Consider the following 22156-nt stretch of genomic DNA (forward strand, 5'->3'; position numbering starts at 1 on the left):
TTTGATATCCTGCTGAGTAGAGTCTTTCACAGGCCCTCTGTGGCAGGCTTCTGTCCTGTTCCCTGTTTTCTCCCTCTTCTGATGTCTGTCCCATTTGCTTTTCTGAGGATTGATCATCTTACCAAGGGTCCTCCTTCTTGCTTAGCTTCTTTAAGTGTATAGATTTTTATGTTTATTCTATATTATTTGTCTAATATCCACTTGTGAGTATATTGTGAGACACACTCTGTGTGTCTTTCTGCTTCTGGGATACCTGACTGGATTATCTTTTCTAGTTCCCACCATTTGCCTGCAAATTTCATGATTTTTTTGTTATTAATTGCTAGGTAGTATTCCATTGTGTAAATGTACCACAATTTCTGTATCCATTTCTCAGTTGAGGGACTTCTGGGTTGTTTCCAGATTCTGGCTACTATGAATAAAGCTGCTACGAACATGCTTGAGCAAATAAATACTTGAGCATATTTCAGATATATGCCTAGGAGTTCTATAGTTATATCTTGAGGAAGCACTATTCCTAATTGTCTGAGAAAGTACCAGATTGATTTCCAAAGTGGTTGTACAAGTTTACATTTCCACCAGTAATAAAGGAGGGTTCCCCTTTCTCAAAATCCTCTCCAGCATGTGCTGTCATTTGAGTTTTTGATCTTAGCCATTCTGATGGGTGTAAGGTGAAATCTCAGGGTTATTTTGATTTCCATTTCCCTGATGACTAAGGATGTTAAGCATTTCTTTAAGTGCTTCTCAGTCACTCGATATTCCTCTATTGAGAATTCTCTGTTTAGCTCAGTACCCCATTTTAATTGAATTACTTGATTTGTTACTGTTTAACTTCTTGAGTACTTTATATATTCTCAGAAACTTAAATCAATCCCACTGAAATTACAGATAAGGCAAGGCTTCCCATTCTTTCTGTATCTCTTCAACATAGTACTTGAATTCCTAGCTAGAGTAATGAGACAATTAAAGGAGATCAAAGGGATACAAATCGGAAAGGAAGAGGTCAAAGTTTCACTATTCACAGATGATATGATAATATACATGAGCGACCCCAAAAATTCAACCAGAGAACTCCTTCAGCTGATAAACATCTTCAGCAAAGTGGCTGGCTACAAAATCAACTCAAAAAAAAACAGAAGCCTTTCTGTATACCCAAGACAAAAGGGCCAGAAAGAAATCAGGAGAAAACATCCTTCACAATAGCCACTAATAACATAAAGTACCTTGGTGTGACTCTATACAAGCAGGTGAAAGACCTGTTTGAAAAAAACAAAAACAAAAACTTCAAGTCTCTGAAGAAAGACATTGAAGAAGATATCAGAAGATCTTCCATGCTCTTTTTTTTAATCATTATTTTAGCATGAGCAGACACACACTTATTTTCTCTCTCTCTCTCTCTCTCTCACACACACACACACACACACACACACATCTTCATACACATGTCCTTTCTTCAAATTAGGAAGACAGTGCTCACTCAGTCTACTGACTGAAATGTTCATGTTATTCAGGAGCACTCTTGCAGACATTCTCTTAAAGACATTTGACCAAATGTGCATGTGTGGCTACCTTGCCATCCAATGAGACATGGCAACGTCTCATATCATCAACAAACCTCCACACATTTAGCCTAACACTTCCACTTTAAGAAGGCCCTGTTTTTAATGTTTTTTTTTAATTGTTTTCTTCTTCTTTCATAAATCACATCTTGGCTGTTTACCCTCTCTCCATTTTCCCATGTTCTTCCCCGGCCACCTCCTCTCTCCTCTAGATCCACTCCTCCTCTATTTCCCTTTTAAAAATGTACAACTCCCCGCCCCCCAGGAATATCAACTGAACACAGCAAAACAAGTTACAACAAAACTAGGTACAAACCCTCATATCAAGGCTGGACAAGACAACCCACTCGGAGGAAAAGAGCAGAAACTAAATCACAAGTGCGGACCTTATGTGGTTCTGAGCTTAGTCTTCTGCATATACCTTATGGCTATGTAGCTGGGTGTTCCTCTGTTTTTATTTCTTCACTGAAGGTAAGACTGTTTTTCATCTTCCTTCAAAGTTCATGTCAGTAGATTTATAGATGGTCTACAGATCCTTAACTGGGGAGAGGCTCTCATGGAAGCTGATTCCTTATATCAACAAAATGGTTTTGAGATTTGTTCATATTTAACTATCAGTTGTTTATTCCTTTGAAAGTTCTTTATTGGTAAATAATACCATGGTTGTCTATTCAACTTTTGTTGAAAGATATTTGTTGTTCCCTACCACCATCAAGAATTTGACTTGTATGAATAAAAAAAATCTAGTTTTGAATTCATATCTCTTGGAAAATTACCTAAGAATAGGACTACTGAGTCTTATACATGTGTTTAACTTCATAAAAATTGTCAAACTGTTTTCAAAAGAGTATGGCCTTGAATTCTCATCAGCAACACAGAGGAGTTTCAACTTCTCCACATCTTTTTGGCATTTTGTATGCATGGACTTCGTAATCAAGTCATTCTGGCAGTGATAGTTTCTCCTTGCGGTTTTAATTTTCATTTCTTTGATGACCAGTGATGGTGAATACATTTTAACATGCCTGTTATATTTGAGATACTTATTTATGAAATGCCTACCCAAAATTTTCTCTATTTTCAGAGTTGCTTTGAATTACTAGAGCTATTTGTATGTTTTGAACACAGCACTTGGTAATTTATGTGCAGTCAGCATCTTCCCATTTTATAAGTATTTTAATTTTTATGAAGTCTCCTTTAGTAATTTGTTTTTCTTTTTCAGTTATCCACTTTGCACCCATTGCCTTTTCTAAAACCATGAAAGTTTTCCTGCTGTCTTAAATGTTTTAAGTATGCATTTTCTCTGTGCAGTGTCATAAGATCCTGAATGCTAGCTAGTCCATACTTCAGGAAAAATAGAAGCAACCATAGGTTGAAGATAAGACAATCGCAATGATAAAAAGAGAAACGTTAAACATTATTTTACCATTTCTTCAAAACAAAATTTTGAACCTCACATGAAACACCATGGCCAAATCAACTATTAGAATTGAATGTTGCAGTTTGCAGAGGTAGGTACATAGCCAAAACCAAAATGAGGAGAGAAGAAAACTAAAATCAAATGAAGCAGCTAGGATGGCAATCTGAGCAAGGATTCTGCTGATAGGAAAGCAACAAGATATAGTTAGCTGAAGGAATACACCATTTAGAAGTTGCATTCTGTGTTTATGTTTGTTATTAACTTAGTAAGATGGAAAAGTCATTTTGTCTTCCTAATGAAATCTTTGGTGATTTCTTTACTCAAGGTTTGAAGTAGAGACACCTGGGTCAGATGACAGCCATGAGCACTCTAGCATGTCAGCAATATTCTCATGTGGTCCTTGGCAGAGGCGTATGAAAAGGCTGATTTGCTTCTGGCATGGGACTTAGAGCAGAGAACTTTGAAAACAGAAGCCCCATCACGGTGCTTCTTTGTCTTCTGGGCTGTGATGAGGGGAACAAACAGGACACTCTTGTCCACTTAAGAGCTAAGCTTGAACTGAACATTTCTTTACCTTGTGAAATGTTCAGTTAAGTGATTTTGCACTTTAATTTTCCAGCCTGGACCAAGACCAGAAATGCCAAAATGATATGAGAAAGGCTGTTCTTACTGTTTTCCTGGCTGAGATTGGAAGAGAAAGTGCCAGCAATCTTGTGAGAAAGCCTGTTCTCTAAAGATCTGCAACCCAGTTTGCAGAATCAAGGGCTTTGGATAGTTCAGATGAGTTTGGCTGAGTGTCCTGGTGTGCTCCTCTGAATCACACCCTGCATACAGTATTGTGTCCTACAGAATCAATGACTGAATACTTTGTGTACTTCTTTAGACATCTTAACCCTTATATGTGCTTAACCAGATAAACAGTTAGTTAAAGGCTAGCAGAACACTGCCAGATTCAAGTCTGATCCCCACAGCTAGCTTTCAGATTTTCACCTACATAATGAAGATAGTAATCAGTAATAATTTTATAAGATGCTTGTAGAAGAGGCTTCAAATTGCTGCAGAGTCTTTAAACTATGTATGATGCCAGGGATGATTTACCTTGACCCTTCATTTTTTAATGTAGACATTTAGAATTCAGAGAAATGGCTCTTCACTCAGTGTGATGTAGTTGAGTGAAAGTTGAGTCTATCTTGGAACATACAATGCTCTCTTCATCACAAAACGGCAGGATACAGGCTTGTTTTTTTTTTAATTCTTTATTAATTACACTTTATTCACTCCATATCCCCCTGTGGTTCCCTCCCTCCTCCTGTCCCAATCCCTCCTTTCCTCCACCCTCTGCATGCATGCCCCTCCCCAAGTCCATTGATAGGGGAGGTCTTCTTTTCCTTCCTTCTGATCCTAGTCAATTAGGTCTCATCAGGAGTGGCTGCATTGTCTTCTTTTGTGGACTGGTAATGCTGCTTCCCCCTCAGGGGGAAGTGATCAAAGAGCAGTCTTTGTTTTTTAAACAGTTGTACCTGAAAAAAAAAAAAAAAACAAAAGCAAAAACAAAACAAAACAAAACAAACAAACAAACAAAAAAACAGGTAGAAATGACCATGAGGCCATGTACAGCTAATAAAATAAATTTCTGTTGTAATACTGAAATAAAAGAACATCCTTTGCACACTCAGGTCTGGAGTGCCCAAAGATGCTTTCAGGTCCATTAAAGCTCTTCCAGCGATGCACTCTTAATGCACACTACGATTGTTGATAATGGATATTAAAAACTTTTCTTTCAGTGGGCTGTTGAAATATCCTGTAATAAAATATTTTTGACTCATATACATAAATTGGGAACACATCCCCACCCATCTATTCAATAACCAACAATGGAAGCACCTGTTTTTCACAGTTGTTCTGACTGGAGTGTGGTAGGGACAGGGACTACTGGACGGAAGAGTGAGGCGCAAACATCATTGGTGGACTCTTTGTAGGATCGACATCAATACCACCCAGTGGTCTCAGCTGTCGGCTGTTTTGCTACTTTGTTGCATCCCTTCAGCAAACAGTGCAAAGACTGCTCCACAGTAGTTTTTACATGTGAAAACATTTGAGGTCTGCTTACTCCAAAACATACAAAATGATGGATATTTTCTGTTGTTAAAGCCCTAGTTTTGACCCTCAGAAATAAACATTTCTGGCTTTTTTTTTCTTTTCCTATAGACGCAGGCTCTGTCTATCTATCTGTCTGTCTATCTATCTATCTATCTATCTATCTATCTATCTATCTATCCATCCATCTGTCTATCTATCTTCTATCTTTTATCTATCTCTGTATTTCTAACATGCCTGCTGAGTGGGAGTGATTTAATTAAATTTGATGTTGAAAATCATACTTTTAAATATAATTATTGACTTGTTTTTCTCTTTGCTAAACCCTTTCTTTTGGCCCCTATGTTCTTCCTCTACTCTTGTCTCCAGACTTCAAGTCAGGGCGTTCAGCTCTGTGCCTCTCCTGCCTCTCATCCCGGCAGCCAGCCAGCCACCCCAGAGTGGGACAAGATACGCTCGCGTGACAACAGTATTATGGGAACCTGGCATGAAAATTGTAAATAGATTTCCAACATGACTACATCATATCCTCTTTACAAGTAGAAAAATATTTCTATATGCACAGCACATACTCTGCAGACTTTCTATAATATTAAACACTTTAAAGTCATCATAAAATCTGTGCTAACACAGACAGGAAAAACTTTGGCGACCACTGCAAGTGGAGACTTAATTCTGTTAAAGCCATGTATTCTCTTCTATCCATGCTAATATCTACCTGCTGGGGTAACAGCAAAAAGCCTGTGCTATCTAACACAGTCGGCAGTTTAAAATGTTTGAGTAATACTTTGATTCTTCCCAACTATTGGTTTGGTTGATATAGACACAATGAAGTTTCAGAATACTGTGAATGGTACTTATAGCAGCATTACAGTAGATTTCAGTAATTTTATTTACTATCTGATTTTATTTAGCAGATGTCACAGTGTAGGCAATTGCTATTAATGGGAGTATTGAGGAGTCTGAAACTGGGCTTTTTAGTGAACCAGCTGGTTCAGAAATGATATTTATGTACACATGCATTCTATGTGACAACAAGCCTAGTTCAAAATACATGTTTTGCACAATGTAAGTTCCCACCTAACTGTATGATCTTTAAATAGTTATCCATTTTACTGTTGACAAAACAAAACAAAAATCACAAAACAGTTCCTAAACATTGGATTTTACTCTGAAATGCAGGATGGCATGTGTCACCAACTTGTAGGAACTAACTCTGTTGGATCAATAAAGCAAAGGCAGTTTGAAAATCTTCGGTATTTGAAAACCCAAATCCTTGTGACCAATGTTTCAAAAGCAAAGATCCTCTGTGGAGCCCTGTGGTCTCTACCTGTAAGGTACCAATCATACAGGAAACAAGCATCAGACAGCCACAGGCCCAACCTTTCACCCTTCAGCCTTTTCCTTCTCCAAGCTTTACCCTAGACTACCTGTTCTGGCTACTTGGTTGTCTACCCACCACTACCTTCCTGCTGTTCTTCCTACAGACTTAGACGTCCTGTCTCTCTTTCTACCAGTTGAAAACACATACCCTTCAGCAGATATAAACTATTTCTAGAGATTTCTCTGGAGATTGTGTGTGTTTACAGGCACATGTGTGATTATGCATGCGTGTGTAGTTCATGAACACATGGAAGCTAGAGGAACATCGGGAATCAATTCTCAGGTGATGTCCACTTTTTATTTATTTTGAGACAGTCTGTCACTGACCTTGTCCTTGTTCAGTAGGCTAAGATGGCTGGCCAGTGAGTCCCCAAATCTGCTTATCTATACTCTCCCAGTGCTGGGATAATAAGCACACATCCGCATTCCCACTTATTACACAGATTCTGGAGTCAAACTGAGACACTTGTACTGACAAGACCAAACAAAACATGTCACCAAATAAGCATGAGATTATTAAATTAAATTAAATATTATGTGCAGAATGTACAGCTACCCTTTGCTCAAAATTTACTCTTTCTAAGTAGAAAAACACTTCATGATTTTTACTCCCTTATAGCTCATTATTTCTGTGATTTCAACAAATTTAAAGAAATGGTGCTCAGAAAACAATCACCTTATTTGTAAGACATCCAGGACCCTTTTCCAACTAAATACTAGGTGAGGGCATTAAGTCATGTTTTCAGATACCAAGAATGGAGGGATGAAGATAAATAAGATGGTATCTTTCTCAAAAATAGTAGCTGTATCTTAACATTTGTTTAATTTGTGAATAATAGATTCATATGGCTCAAAAAAATTAACAAGGGTAAAAATAAACGCAAAGTTCTTCCTTCATCATTCTCCCATCTGCTGGTTTCCATGCCGACACTAAAACAGATAACCTATGTTATTAGTTTCCTAGGCAGATTTCTAGAGATCTAAAAAAATGTTTATATAATCAGTGCTACACATAGTCTTTTCCCCACTCTTAAGACCAGTGTAACACATAATAAAGACCTTTTGATAGGGGAGGTCCTCTTCCCTTTCCATCTGTCCCTAGCTTATCAGGTCTCATCAGAACTGGCTGCAATGTCCTCCTCTGTGGCCTGGTAAGGCTGCTCCTCCCTCGGGGGGATAGGGGAAGATATCAAAGAGCCAGCCACTGAGTTCATGTCAGAGATAGTCTCTCTTCCCCCATCAGTGGACTTAGAAAAGGGCAGGGAGGAGATGAAAGAGGGAGGGTGGGATTGGGAGGGAATGAGAGAGGGGGCTACAGCTGGGATACAAAGTAAATAAACTGTAATTAACATACAAAATAAAAATTTAATTTAAAAAGGCCTTTTGAATCTTCTATATCTTATGAACTAATAGTACAAAGCTTCCTTATTTCCTAGTTTCTTTTTATCCTGTTATTTGGATATGCCATAGTGTGTTTAAACAGTTCTCTATTGATGAACTTTTAGACTGTTTAATTCCTTGCTATTACAGAATATGTTTCAATAAATAACCATGCACATTCATGATTTTTCCCATGTGTGAATCTATCTGTAAATATTCTCCTATAATTGGAACTGCTGAGTCAAAGAATATATGTATTTGTAATTTCAACAAACATTGCCAACTTGCCTTCCAGCAGATTATACCTACTTATACTCCCACCAGCAGTGAATCACTGTTCTCAGTTTTCTGAATCTCGCCAACCTTAAGGGTTGTCAAATTTTTGGATTTTTACCAATCTGATAGTAAAATATGGTATCTTGATGTAATTTTAATTTGCATCTTCCATGAACATCTTTTCATCTATTTATGAGACATTTTTTACTCCCTTTGCTATAAAACCATTGCATTTACTTTTTAATAAGTTTTCTTCTCTTTGAATTATTTTAAGTATATATTAGAGAGCTCAAGTCTTAGATTGTGTGATAAATTTTCTCCAATTTTTTTCCCTTTTTAGTTACAAGAATTACAGTAAATTCTAAGGATAAATGCATTAGCATTTCATGTTTTGCCTAAACCCACAGCTATGTGTAAATATAGAAACATAGTGTAGATAGATAGATAATAAATAGACAGATAATAGATAGGTAGGTAGATGGAAAGACAGAGAGCTGATAGAATGTGTATGTGTATAGAATATTTTAAATACCTTTTTTGCAGTTTATACAATACAATTCAAACAACTTTCATATATGTTTTAAGAGCTAACTACTTCTATGGACAAAGGAAGAATGTAAATGTGTTATATAAAAGTGTTTATTAGTTTGCACATTGTGTATAACATATGTAAAGTTCTCTAATAACAAAGCTCCCACTATAGAAAACACTAGTCACAAGGCATATTATTCTTCTTTATGAAGTTTTGAAGAGCTAATAATTGGCTCAAGTTCCGTTATTTGTTAAAAACCACACTACTTCTTTCTTTTTCTCTTCTATTCTTGGTTGTTCCTTCGCTTTCTCCATTCTTTCTTTCCTATACTTTCCTGGGTACTCTTTATCTGCCAGACTCATTCTCAGATGGATGAGGTTGAGACATAACCATCTCTCTGGAGGCACCAACTTTCTTGCTTTCCTCATGTTCATTCTGTAATGTTTTCATTGTGTGACACAATTCTCTCAGAATTATAGTATGACCACTGGAAGAGAGCTCCTTTTATCCCTATCCATACAAAAAGCCTTGACCCAATCCAGTTTTACCATGAGGCAGAAGAATCTCAACCAGACCTTGAGTGCCTGTAGCAGTAAGCATAGTTTCCTTTCTGGTAAATAGAACATACACATTTTGTATAGGCTTGTCTACATGTGTAGAGGCTGGAGGATTTTTGATCTCTGAGAAAACAAAACAAAACAAAAACTCCCAAACCAAAAACTAACCAACCAACCAATCATCCAAGCAAACAAGCAAACAAACAAACACACAGGAAAAACAATTTGCAAGACTAAAATTGGCTTCCAATTGCCCTGGGATATTCAAGTGAAGCTAAGCACAGAAAGGACACATGACATTTGCCTGAGACAGACAGAATGCCTGCTTCTTATGCATGATTGTGTCTGCCAGTGATTTTTGTGGCTCTGATCCAAGTTTTCAGGACACGATCACATTTTTAAGTTTTTCTAATGAATTATAATAAAATTTCTGTAGTTTACATCAAATTGTGTTGAATGGCATTTTTAGCAAATTGTGTCACATTGTGATTTTTTCCAAAATTTACAAAATTTCTTGTGCCAAAAAATAATCAGTGAAAATGATTTTGTGTGAAACTTTTTGAAAGCCAAGTTTAGCTGATTTTGCTAAATAGCACCAGCAAACAATTTATTCAATCCTTCTCCAAGCCCTTTTTTTTACGCCTTGTTCTCTGTTTCCAGCACCCCCCTTCCCCAGCGTCTTTTGCTCAAAGGCGTTTATTGGCCTTTGTTTCTGCTCCTAGTTCATCTTTCTCTAACATTATCAGCCCTACTTATATGCCCCAACTCCTAACTATACCAAGCCTTGGGCTATAGTTTTGGGTTGAGGGTCACAGAGGTCATGGATTTTCCACTGAAAGAAAGAAACAAAAGGGGAGGGGGAATGATTACTTCAGCTGTCTCTCTTTTGCGCTTCGTGCCTGGGAATTCATTCTTTAGGCCCATAGCAAGTGTTGGTTCTGTGGAATTGGGTGAGACAGAATTCACCATCAGATCTGCACAGGGTTGCTCTAGATAAGGGAAGGATTTATTTACATATGCCTGACTCCAATGCTGAGCTTTCTGCATGGGTGTGGGTAGACAGACGGATGGCTGGGGTAGATTTTTGAGCCTGGTTTTTTGAACTGCCTTGTTTCTCATAAAGGAAAGACAGTAAGCAGTAGCAGCACAAAACAAATCAGTGGATTTAAAACAGCTTTTCAGACATTTAGTCTTCTTGGGTTTGTTATCAAATGAAGAAATTAGTACTTGATATAGCTGTGATTAGAATAATAGTTATGGTTAGCAACTACTATAAGCTACTAAGAATCTATATGCCTCATCTCTGATCTTTTACAGCTCTAGCAATTAATTATATTTTCCTCATGCTATGGTTAAGGTTATGGTTAAGGTTATGCTCTAGGATACTTGGCTAGGCAGCAGAATGGAGGTGCTTTACTTTTATTCTGTAATTTTTATTTCTGGCTTCAAAGCTCACTTTTCAAATCACTATACTAGGTGGACAAAAGTATCCCAAGATGCAACAAACAGCACCAAACATGAGTAGAGGGTTTATTCTCTTGTTCTGTTTTCAAATGTATTAAGACTAGAGATTCTAGGTGGCAGAAACACAGCCCGACATCTTTCTTTGGCTTCTTCAGAAGTTCCCCACTTTATATGAACACATATTACACTAGAGACTGACTGAACTTTGTGACTCTAGACTTGGAAGTCATCAAATCATCAGCTGCCTGTTTCTTTGACGATATTAAGAACTTGCTGCACTGGCAGCAGCGTGTCACACCAGACTGCAGCTGTGGAGTTGCCTGGCCTTTTACTACAGAGTGGTATGACTGTGGGAGAATGGTGCTCCTGTAGGAGAACAGTGTACCCAGCAGAAATGGACTGAGGAATGAGAATGAGTCAAGAAGCCTCCTTACCACCAAGTACTCTCACTGTAGTCTTAGTGCAAGCCACAGAAGCTCATAGTGACGATCAAGAAAAGCCACGCAATTATAGGACAGCCTTCTGTGGTTTCCATGGTTTCCATGTGTTTTGTGAACCTGGCCTGCTTCTAGGCTATATGCTAATGTCTACCTGCTGAACACAATTTGATTTCAGTAATTGATGCTTTCAAGACCTTTCTCACTGGGCCACTCATTTGGGGCCAGGGTTTTGGGTAAACTGTGAAAAGTTAGGAAATGCTAAAAAATGTCTGTCTGGTAACGCACTGCTTAAAGAGAGTATTGGGTCTTTCTCAAGAACGATTACAAAGGCCTAAAACTGTGTCAAATGCTTTAGGTCTGTCTGTAAATTTGGGTTTCTGTGAATTTAGCTATCCCTTTTAGGTCACAGTTTGTGAAATCAGTGTTATTTTTGAGGTATCACATGGTTTTTGATGATTTTGTGACCTTTCCCTAAATCGCGCCTATAATTTTGATACATGGATTTTTGAAGTACTCAGCAGTGTCTTGCTATTCTCTGGGGCCTAGATCAACACTCCTGTCATCTCTGAGAGTTTAAGTGACTCGTCTATGGAATCCCAGCAAGCCAGATCTGTGCTGGACACAAACGTCTTAAGCTTTGGGCTTTAGATTAGTTCACTGAGCCAAGTATTTCCCCCAGCAATTATTTATACACATTCTGCATCTGACCTGGATATTCTAATGCTTATTTCCCATTTGCATAATGAGCAATACATCAGGCATCCAAGAAGAAAGATTTTTTTTTTTTTTCCCACAAAGAGCTGAGTCTTAGTGTGGCCCTGGTCTTACAGATTTAGGAAGAGGCAGAGAGCAAAGTGACTCTGCCCAGGCACAGGCATGAAAAGGAAAGTTCTTAGGTAAGGAGGTGATCCAGGGAGCTGGCAGTGCCTTATGGAAAAAAGACAAGGGGAGATATTTTTTGGCTTGGGCCTTTCTAATTTGGCCATGAAATTCTGCCATCCATTTAGGTTGCTCAGGGATTATTAGGAGATACTCTAGATAATAGAATTGTGTTGAGGTGCAGCAAAGTATGTGGGATCTTGGTAATAGAGATTTTCCTCCTCCCATTGTGCTCAAGGGCACAGGTCATAAAGTGTATGTAGAAAATTAATATGTGTGTGTCTGCATAACTAAAGGTTTTTGAGTTATTTCTTTAAAATAATTTTATTAAAAGTTAAGACAAAAACAGCATAGTCTTATTATCTGTATCCAGTAAGTTTTAGAGAATACAGAAAAGCAAAGAAAGTGAAATCATCTAGAAATATACCATTTGGGGACAATCTTCATTAAAGTCAAGGTGTATTTTTCCCATTTAAAAATGGGTTCTCTCTTTCTCTCTCTCTTTTTAAAGATAGTGGCTATATATTTAAATACATTATGTAATTTATTAGTATGCATTTTATATAAACAGGCATTATTTTATATATATTAGTCATATTGCTTTATACTCTACTATTTAAACTTAATACATTTGGACATCTTCTCTGGTCATTCTCTTCCTCATCATCTCTGATGGCTGCACAGCATCTCATTATGAGAATGTATCATCGTTTATTTAGCTAATCCCTCATTGCTAGACATTTTATGCTGTTTCCAATTTTCTCTGTTATAAAAAGGCTATAATGATGATGTAAATCTCATTTATAACATCATCACATCATATATTTTTTATCCAGATCATCCGGAAGACCTAAGGCATAGGATACTAAGCAATATCACTGCCTTTTAAACCTTCTAGTGAGAAGCTTGGTGAGGGAGCCCGGTGGAGGGTGTAGTCAGGGCCAAGGTAGTACACACTGAGCTGGAGCGGACTGTTTCACTAGCAGGGAAGGCCAGGACTGTGATCAAAGAGCAGCATGGCCGTGTGGGGATGAGGAGACACACGCCCCATTTAGCCTCTATGATGGCACACAGCACTTAGTGAAGACTCTGAAGACTACACCTAGAACGTGTTAAAGAAGCGAAACTCATCCATAAACTTATCTGTACGCTGAACTGGCTGTCCAGAGACATGAGTGTGTCCATCCATAGTCTTTGAAATAGCCTTTCCAAGACAGATGCTTGAATGAAAACAAAGTGAAGCATAGCAATGAGCCCTGCTTCCCCAGCCCAACTTCTCTTTTATTCCATCTTTTACATTAGCTACATCTAAAGCCTGTGGATTTCACGGAATGTTTGGGGGAGGCCACACTGTCCTCGCTTATTCTTGTGTGGATTTGTAATGTTAAGGGCATAAACCTACTCTTTTGTCTTTGTTTTACAGTTCTATAATAAAATAGTTAACAAAGTGCACGACTTTTGTGGACATCAGAAGGCACAGCTACTTCTTCCTAACTTTTTGTTGTTTAACCTCTACATTTTCCTGCGATGTTTGAAACTAGCAGTGATAATGACTTGACTGGCAGCAAGGTTGTCCGGGCTAAAGGAACACGTGGATCTTAGCAAATGGCTGCAATTCTATAGACTGAAGTAATCGAAACCATACTTTTTCTTTCTTTCTTTTTTTGACAACTTACAGATTTACAGTTTGTATCTTCTGTACCAGAATCCAGTGGTATAATGCTGCTAGCCTCAGATGGCTCTGTGAACACGGCTAGAGAATAGCATGTTTTGTTTTCCTTCTCCTTGGGGTGACCATTGTCTCCACTAGGTCCTGTGCTCAGTGAGTCATTAATTAAAGCCAGAATCTTTATAAGTGACCTGTTGCGGCATTGAGGTTTATTCCCAACTTATTCTGCTTGACTGCATAATGTTTGCCTAATGGGCCTTGTTTTTATTTTTCTCATCCTTCTGCACACCATGAGGATTCATTTCTGAGATGAAGAGCAAAGACTAGGTTAAGAAAAAACAGGCACCTCCAGAGTGTAAAAACTGCAATAAACCCATCACCTCTAACAACAGCAGGGCATGAAAAGATAAAAAACAGCCTGCCAAGAATGCAGTAACCACCCATTCACTTTTAAATGCTCGCCACACTCCAATGCACAGACCTAATTACTTTTCTGCATTCCCAAATCCACTTTGCCCGAACTGCAATCAGAAACCTGGCGTTAAAATATTTTAGACTTGGAGGATCAAGACTAATTATGGGCCTTAGCTGCACCTTTGGTTGCTCTGGCCCCACCCCCTCCTTCTCTTCTCTGGGTTACTTTAAAGCACGCTCCACTGGAAGAAAGGCTGCCCAGTCCCAGTTGGGGGCGAAACAGTGAGAGAATAAAACAAAGAACAACTCAACTCAATTCAGTAAGCTTCAATGAGGCTGGTATATTTAATGTGAGTCCAGGGTTAGCCCACAGAATTGTGTCAGAATGCAATATTCTCAACAAAAAAAGATGTGTTTAAGGTCGGGGAAGGCCCCATAAGGCTGTTGTTGGTGTTTAAGCAGCCCACTAAGGTATTTAGCACTGAGGGTTTCTAAACATTCCAGCTGAGAATTAAACCGCAGCTTTACAGTAGCTGCTTAAAGGTTTGGGGGGCTGGGAGCGTCCCCTCCCCCTTGTATTGAAAGGTCAACAAACAGTAGAAAAGATCATGCCATAACAAAGATGAAGTCACCTATTATGGAGTATAGTGACAGTTAATAGCATTATCAGAGAAGCTAATCCAAGGTATTAGATAGTGTAATTGTTCCAAGGGTATCATGGTTATTAGAACACCCAAGCATGACACATTTTTCATGTCATGCAACATGGAAGTAGTTCAGGTGAGCTTCATGCCATGACAGACAGTCGTTATAAATATGTAAATATTAGAAAACTGTCTCCGTATTGCAATTTTCCTGCTTCATAAAGAACACATTTTTGATACACAGATGTTACATTACATGAATTTACTAAAGTACTTTTGGATATTTTTTTTCTGAGAGTAACACTCTTAGAAACCTTTCATTCATACAAAATACTTTACTGTGGAATTGATGATAATGATTGACTCAGCTAGGCATTTTCGAGTTTCATGGACTCAATCAAGATAAACCTGAACACCTACAAAACCCATCATTTCCCAAAGGTGCATTCCTGGAATAGACCAATGAGGCAGAACTGGGGAGGGTTAACTTCAGGTCCAAGTTTGAGTTGTGCTGTGAGAGTGGATCTGGGCATGTGGGTCTTGGGCTCACAGAAACATTATTTATGATATTAGACTGAATTATAAATGGTGTACAAATATCCCCCCAAAATGGAACCTCACCAGACTGTAGAATTCTTCTTTTTTTAAAATTTAATAGTCAATAATCCAAATCATAAACTATAGAATAAAGGATTCAAACTGGAAGGTGTTCAGATGGTCAGACAATAATGCAAGGAGCGTGGACACTGGCTCACAGCTATCAATTAGCTGTGCCTCTTAGCTAGGTAATTTATTCCTCTCAGAGGCATCACATAGCAGAGAAATCATGGGCCAAAACAGTAATTATCTGTAGGTAATTCAGAGGCTTGAAAGCCAACGATTCCAAAGAAATGCAAACAAAGTTCTTTTCATTGTATAGACTCATCTTAAAACCTGTAATAAGAGGCAGTCCCTGGCTGTGAACCTTTACACTTCAAGGTGGAACAAGGAGGCTGCAAAAAGCAAAGACAATGATCAGGGGCTTTTCTGCATTAAACCCTATTGAAGGGGAAGTCAAAGACCAAAGATTGCAGGCACTTTGTAACCAGTGCAGAAATGAAGGGCTCTGCAGGCTGAAGGGAGGGACAGGGGACAATATCAAATCATAGAGCTAACTAGAATGACAATAAAAGGCCTGGCAGTTTAATTTGAAGTTTAAAGCTCAACTGAAATAAAATAATCTTTCCAAGGATAAAAAAGTAATCATAGAATTTTTTAAATTCCATGGCAAATTCTTCTTAAGAAAAGCATTTATACTTAAAATCTCATTTCCTTTATGCTACATTCATATTTTATAAGGCTGGTTTTGAAAAATCTGGAGCTGCTGGATCTGGCCTTTGAATACAGAATTTGACAATTAAGCTCTTCCTTGATTATATTTGCACTTAGTTTCTTCCTTTTTTATTATTTTTAACCCTTTATATTTTTTGCTATGTTAAAAAAGTGAGAAAAATAAAGAAACAACAAAAACAAACAAACCAACAAAAAAACCAGAGGATGGCCCCAACTTAAAGCAATGACAAATTGTCCAAATTGCATGTTCTGTGGTATGAGTACTGGCATTTGGGATTTCTACTCTTTGAAACACTTGAGTTCTTAATATTCTGTAGTGGCTTTGACTCTTCTGCATGCTCTACCAATTTCATAGAGAGTTATAGAGCAACACTGATTTTTCACTCAACAAGGTCAGGGCACAGTCCACATGCCTAACTTAAATGATTTCCACCCCTTCAGCATCATAAACCAATAGCACGTGTTGGGGGAGGAGTGTAATTCTCTGACATTCTCTTGCTCTGACCTCTGATGACTCTACTGTGAACTAGGGAGAACACATTTGCACAGACTGTGGCTGATTTCCTGATAGTGCACAGATTCCCAAGAGTTTTCTTTCAAGTCTAAGTTAGGTTAATTCTACAACTAGACAGAGCAGGACTGTCCAGAACAGATATGAGCACTTTGCACATTGATTGGGTAGTTGGTGATATTTGAGGACTATTGATAAGAGTTGAGCATAGATAATTACATAGCCCTATAAACATCCAACAGTGGTCTTGGGAGCAGCTTTAGGGATGTCTAAGGGATTCCAATTCTCAAGAAGCTGGATTAGATATTCTGATGTTTCTCTACAATTTCTAATGTATTTTGTCCAGTTTAAAGCATGATATGCTATTCTACTTAAGAGAGGATTTTGTTTTCTGACTTAAGTGTTCAAGTTCTTAAAAATTATATTTATTTCAGAAGCCACATATAAAAGTGCTTGTATTTGAGCTGGCAGGAATAGTGAATCCTTATACAGCCAATGCTAGCAGGCCATTTTTAGCATTTTAAATTACTTAGCACATTTTAATTCTCTCATGTTCCTTTTTCAGGGGTTTCAATAAGGAAATAGTGGTGACTCCTTTCCAAATGTGGAAAGCGAGGGCAAAATGATGAGAATGCCCCTCACATCTCGCCTGCAATTCAGAAGTCAGATGCCAAGATGCTTTGTGTTGTATGAACTGGCTTTGTCATATTCACTGAGAAGCAGAAGAGGAAAGGATCAGAGCAGGTAGGGGATGAGAATAAAATAAATGATACATGTTTGTGAAATTGTTGAAGAATAAATTTAATCAACATAAAAAACAGAGGAAAAGATAAACAAAATTAAATATGCCTCTTGGTGACACAGACAGGGCAGAACATCTTGGTGACAAGTTTATTAACTCACTTTCTGTATTTTCTTCATATCACTGTCTTCTACATTTGTTCGTGTTTCTTTACATCAATGGAACTCAGAACTATTGTCCTCCTGCCTCCGTGTTCCTCACGGTCCAAAATCTCTAGATTCCAATTGGCCCAGGAGGCGTTTCTAATACGGAGCTTTCCTTCTTGCTTCGTAGTTATGTTCTTCAGATTTCCCTGGAGACTGCTGGTGTTCACGTCTTTGTATCTCATGATACACTGTACCTAGTGAACTCAGTAAGCCCATGGCATCCTGTCTCCCCTCCCTCCGCTTCTGCTGCTAAACTAACTTCTGTAAGCTACCTCCAGTGCTCTACTCAAGTCTGCAGGCACCCCGAATTCTCCACCAGGACGCCGACTTAGAGTGTGTGTCTCCGTTTGGATGATAGAGCTATCTCTTCCGTCACTCCCAACTGCTACTTTGGGCCTGTCTGGCATCTTGATTTTGCTGCTGTCCTCAGCCTCAACTTGCAGCTGTGGCCTTTTCCTTTGCTTTTACCTTTTAACTACTTTCAGTCTTCTCTCCGAGTTCTCTCTGCTTTTGTCCACATAGATTCCCTTTTCTTTTTGGAAGGCTTAGTCTCTTTTTGTATTTTGTGCCACTTTTGTAGAATAGTAATAGCCCTGTAGCATATTCAGGCAAACTTAGTTCCCAAGTAGTTTTCAGCAATGTTGAAATGCTGCATTTAGACTTTTGGAGACCAAGTGTTGATTCTATGTCTTCTTCCTCCAAAGCCTTCCTCCAAGGCTCTCATGTGAAACTTTGCTGCCAGTAAACACATACAGGATAAAAATTTCCTTTGTGAAAATTTGGCCTAGAATGTTCTAAGAAGATATGTTAAAGTTAGTTTAATCTCAGGCTTCACATATACCCAAAGTGGAAACAAATGAGCGAACTCCCACCACCTGAACTGCTGTATATAGAGAAACCTCAGCTGCACTGAATTATTTAAACAAAATGTTTCTTTGCCTAAGATATTAGACTCCAGCATAAATATGACTGGATAGTTCATCTCCTTTTCTTATAAGCTAGAACCTATAAGTTCTAGATTTGAAGATTTGAAGATTCTCTAACCCACCCCTCCTTGGGGCAGTTTTTCTTGAATAATACTATTACTTCTTTTGATTATTTTTATTCAGTTATTCAGATTCAGTTATTTTCATATGTTATTCATGAAAGACATACATTGTTATGATGCTTTACAAATATTAATTTGTCTCATTGTCTCTTTCCCCTATAAAAAGGCAGTGTATTATTATTTATCTTCATCATTATCATCATCACCATCATCACTATAACCATCATCATCACCACTACCATCACCACCACCACTGTCATTATCATCATCATCATCATCATCATCACCATTCTAAGGAAACCAGTATGTTAAAGACCATATAGCTAGGGTACTTGGAGAAGAATGTAAACCTAGGCAAATAGTTGGGTCCCTTAGTCTTGTTCTTGTAGCTACCTCGTAGAGCTTTCTTTGAACTCATGTTGTACATACTGAAAAAGCTACTGTGAGTTCATACATGCAGCTTCCCTGTTGTGCCCTGAAGACTGTTTCTCCAGGCTCTTGCATTCTTTTGGCACCTTGTTCTTCAATGATCCCTGGGCTTCCCAAAAAGTGCATGAGTTATAGATATCCCACTTAGGACTGGGAATTCTTCAGGATCTTCTCTGTACTTAGACTAGCCATGGGCCTCCCTGCTAGCCACTGTAGATTGCAAGCAGAAGCTTAAAAGAACTGGCCGTTCAGGAGCTGTATCATGCTTGTATCCCATTTTTACGCTTGGATGTTTCTATATGTTCTGGTTCTCAGTATGATAGACATTAGAGTTTATCACTTCTGTGCAGAGCTGTGAGCACTTCTGATCATTGTATAACCTAGCATGTTTGCTCCCTCTGCTGTGTAGTGTGGATGAAGGATCTGCGGGATCTTATTGTTCTCTGTCATGTTTATATATTCACGACAGAACATGGATTAATGAGCTACTTTGCATATAAAGAATTTTCTAAGTAGAAATAATTACAATTGTATGGAATATTTTGAGACCAGATTCTCACTTTGTTAATGTTTTCAAATGTGGACTAAAAGATTGCTGGCTGATATTTGCAAAATCCACTTAGATGAGTTCTTGGAAGATTTTCAGCAAGGCCCCCGTGTCACCTTCTTTCCTGAAGGAGTACCTCCTGTTCTGCACATGGAAAGGCCTTTATATTCATTAACTAAATAGATTATAACTGGTATAATTCAGAAAGTAAGATGGGTGCTATGACAAGCATAGTAGAAGGTGTGATTAGCGCCACATGAACTCAGCTATGTACGACGTGCCACGTTTCTTACTTTGAGTTCACTAGATCCATCAGAAAGCCATCTTGAAGGCCTGGTGATAGATTCAATTCCAAATACCAGGCCCCTCACAAGCCCTTGAAGTAATGATCTTTTAGTACCCATTCTGTCAATCTGAATTCTGATTTCTGGTCAGGAAGTATGGTTGCTTCCCTTTTGTGATAGGAATATTTGTCAGGCCTGAGTCTTGCACTTACATAAACCTTACTCAGCATTCTGATCCCTCTCATGGTTGGAGCCATGCTGCTGGCTGGCTTCTCGACAGGTGACTTCTGACAAACTTCCTGCGGGGCTCAACTGTGCTCCCTTGGAATTTATACATTGAAGTCTTAATCCCCAATAAATTAGGAGTGATTTTATTTGGAAATTGGATCTTTGAACAGGCCATCAGGTTTTAAGGGAGTCATATGGACAGTTTTGGACCAATCCAACAGGTGCTCTATAGTGATTAGGACAGAGTCATACACAAATAAAAACCCAAGAAAGGCACAGGAAGATGATGAACATCCCAAGTAGAGAGGATTAAGAATCAACCCAATATTGTGGACACCTTCATCTGAGACTTGGCCTTTCAAGAGTTTGAGAAAAGCACTTTGTTTATTAAGCCAACTAGCCTGAGGTATTTTGTTATGCCGTCTCTAGCAAACTATACATAGCCATGACACAGCGCATCTGGCATCTGAGTGAATGTAGGAGGAGGTTCTGGAACTTTCCACTTGTCTTGATTTTCTTCTGTTCTCTGTTGTTGGGACATAGTCGATTTTTTTTTCTGTTAGGTTATATGTCATTTCTAGCTCATTTCTTCTATTTAAGCTTGAATTAAGTCCAGGCATGAAAAGTCCTTTAACATCAAACTTTCCTCCTAATATTTTATGGCAAATTAGAAATTAAAGAAAATTTTGATTTTGAAAAATCATCAAGGTCAAAGCATTAGTAGAAACTGCATAAACAGAACTGTGATGCAAATGGAAGTAGCCTATCACAAACAGCAGTCGTTAATTAGCATAAGTTACCTTCAAATAACATGGAACATTTCATAATAGTGCAAGAACTCAGGCAGTAGCTTCCTCCTTGCATAATTATTGGTGTGTATTCTTTTACTATATCTATTTAAAAACCCACAATAAAATTATTTTGATGTTATCTTTAAAATATTTAAATTATATATGTATATATAGAACAAATACACACACATGTAATGTGCAAGTGTGTATAAATGTTCTTATATTTATGGACATATATGTGGTAGTTGTGTGTGTACTAACATGTAGAGGCCAAAGGTTGATGTCTGTGTTCCTCAGTGATTCTGCACTTTATGTACTAAAGCTATATTTCTCTCTGAACCTGAGAGCTCACTGATTCAACTAGTTCGGCTAGCTGTCTTGCTCAAATCATCTCCTGTCTCCACCTCACAAATGCTGAGATTTCAGTGAGACCATGGCTCAGCTGATACCTAGCTTCTTACCTGGTTCTAGGTGTCTGAATTCTGGTCCTCATGCTTGAACTGTAAGCCTTTGTCTTCTGAGCCATCTTTGCAGACCTATGGATGTTGCTTTTAGGCACTCTATTTCTTTTAGGTGCAACTAAAATAATATTTTCTCCCATATTACTTCAATCTACAGAACTTCTTTAATATTTATTACAATGTAAGTTAGTTCTCTCGCTTTCTGTGTGTTTGTGTATATGTGAGATTTAGAATTAAAAGGCTTTATTTCTCTTCTACTTTTGAAAAACTTTTTTTTCCTAGGCTATAAACATCTTGGTTGATTTAAAAATCTTTGTTGTTGCCTTGCTTGTTCCCTAGATTTGTTAATTTCTGAAGGAAAGGGTATTTATATTGTACCTAAGTTTATAACCGACTTTTTTCTCTCAGGATGCTTTCAGGATTTTATCTTTGATTTTGATAGTTTAGCCTGTAGTTGCTGTATTCTCTTTTTCTTCACGACTGCTTCCTGAATATCTCCTTTCATTACGCATAAGCATGTGTGCTAGTTCTGAATCTGTGGCTTGCTATCACTGGGGAGATTCGTGTCCACACAGATACTTCCGTGCCTTGCTAGGTCTTTCCCTTTGGACCTCTGGTTAACCATGCGGTGGACTGATGCTGTGCACAGCCCTTGGATCTTTGCTCTTACTCACTTCTTCCTTTCATTTACATTCTTCCATTGTCAAATTTACTTGTGTTTATTTTTTCTGGAAATATTTTTTCTGACACAAATGCTAAAAATGTTCCTTATCTGTATTTCTATGTATTTTAATTGGATCTTGGAAAATAATTATTTTGCTTGAAATTTCCATGAATCCGTGAAAGTTGGTTGGTATCTCCAATAG

At 38.1% G+C, this 22156-nt stretch overlaps 2 long non-coding RNA genes across 2 annotated transcripts in view; one reads left to right on the forward strand and one right to left on the reverse strand.

Annotated features, from left to right (window-relative positions):
• Positions 1-22156, forward strand: part of LOC132654203 (uncharacterized) — a 120264-nt gene that overhangs the window by 68875 nt on the left and 29233 nt on the right. Inside the window, exon 4 of the long non-coding RNA XR_009591841.1 lies at positions 17120-17298. This is a non-coding gene — a long non-coding RNA (uncharacterized LOC132654203). The remainder of the gene's footprint in view (positions 1-17119; positions 17299-22156) is intronic.
• Positions 4260-22156, reverse strand: part of LOC132654202 (uncharacterized) — a 76247-nt gene continuing 58350 nt past the window's right edge. The window contains exon 3 of the long non-coding RNA XR_009591840.1: positions 4260-4496. This is a non-coding gene — a long non-coding RNA (uncharacterized LOC132654202). The remainder of the gene's footprint in view (positions 4497-22156) is intronic.

The sequence above is a fragment of the Meriones unguiculatus genome, chromosome 5, assembly GCF_030254825.1.
Source record: "Meriones unguiculatus strain TT.TT164.6M chromosome 5, Bangor_MerUng_6.1, whole genome shotgun sequence".
Taxonomy (NCBI): Eukaryota; Metazoa; Chordata; class Mammalia; order Rodentia; family Muridae; genus Meriones; species Meriones unguiculatus.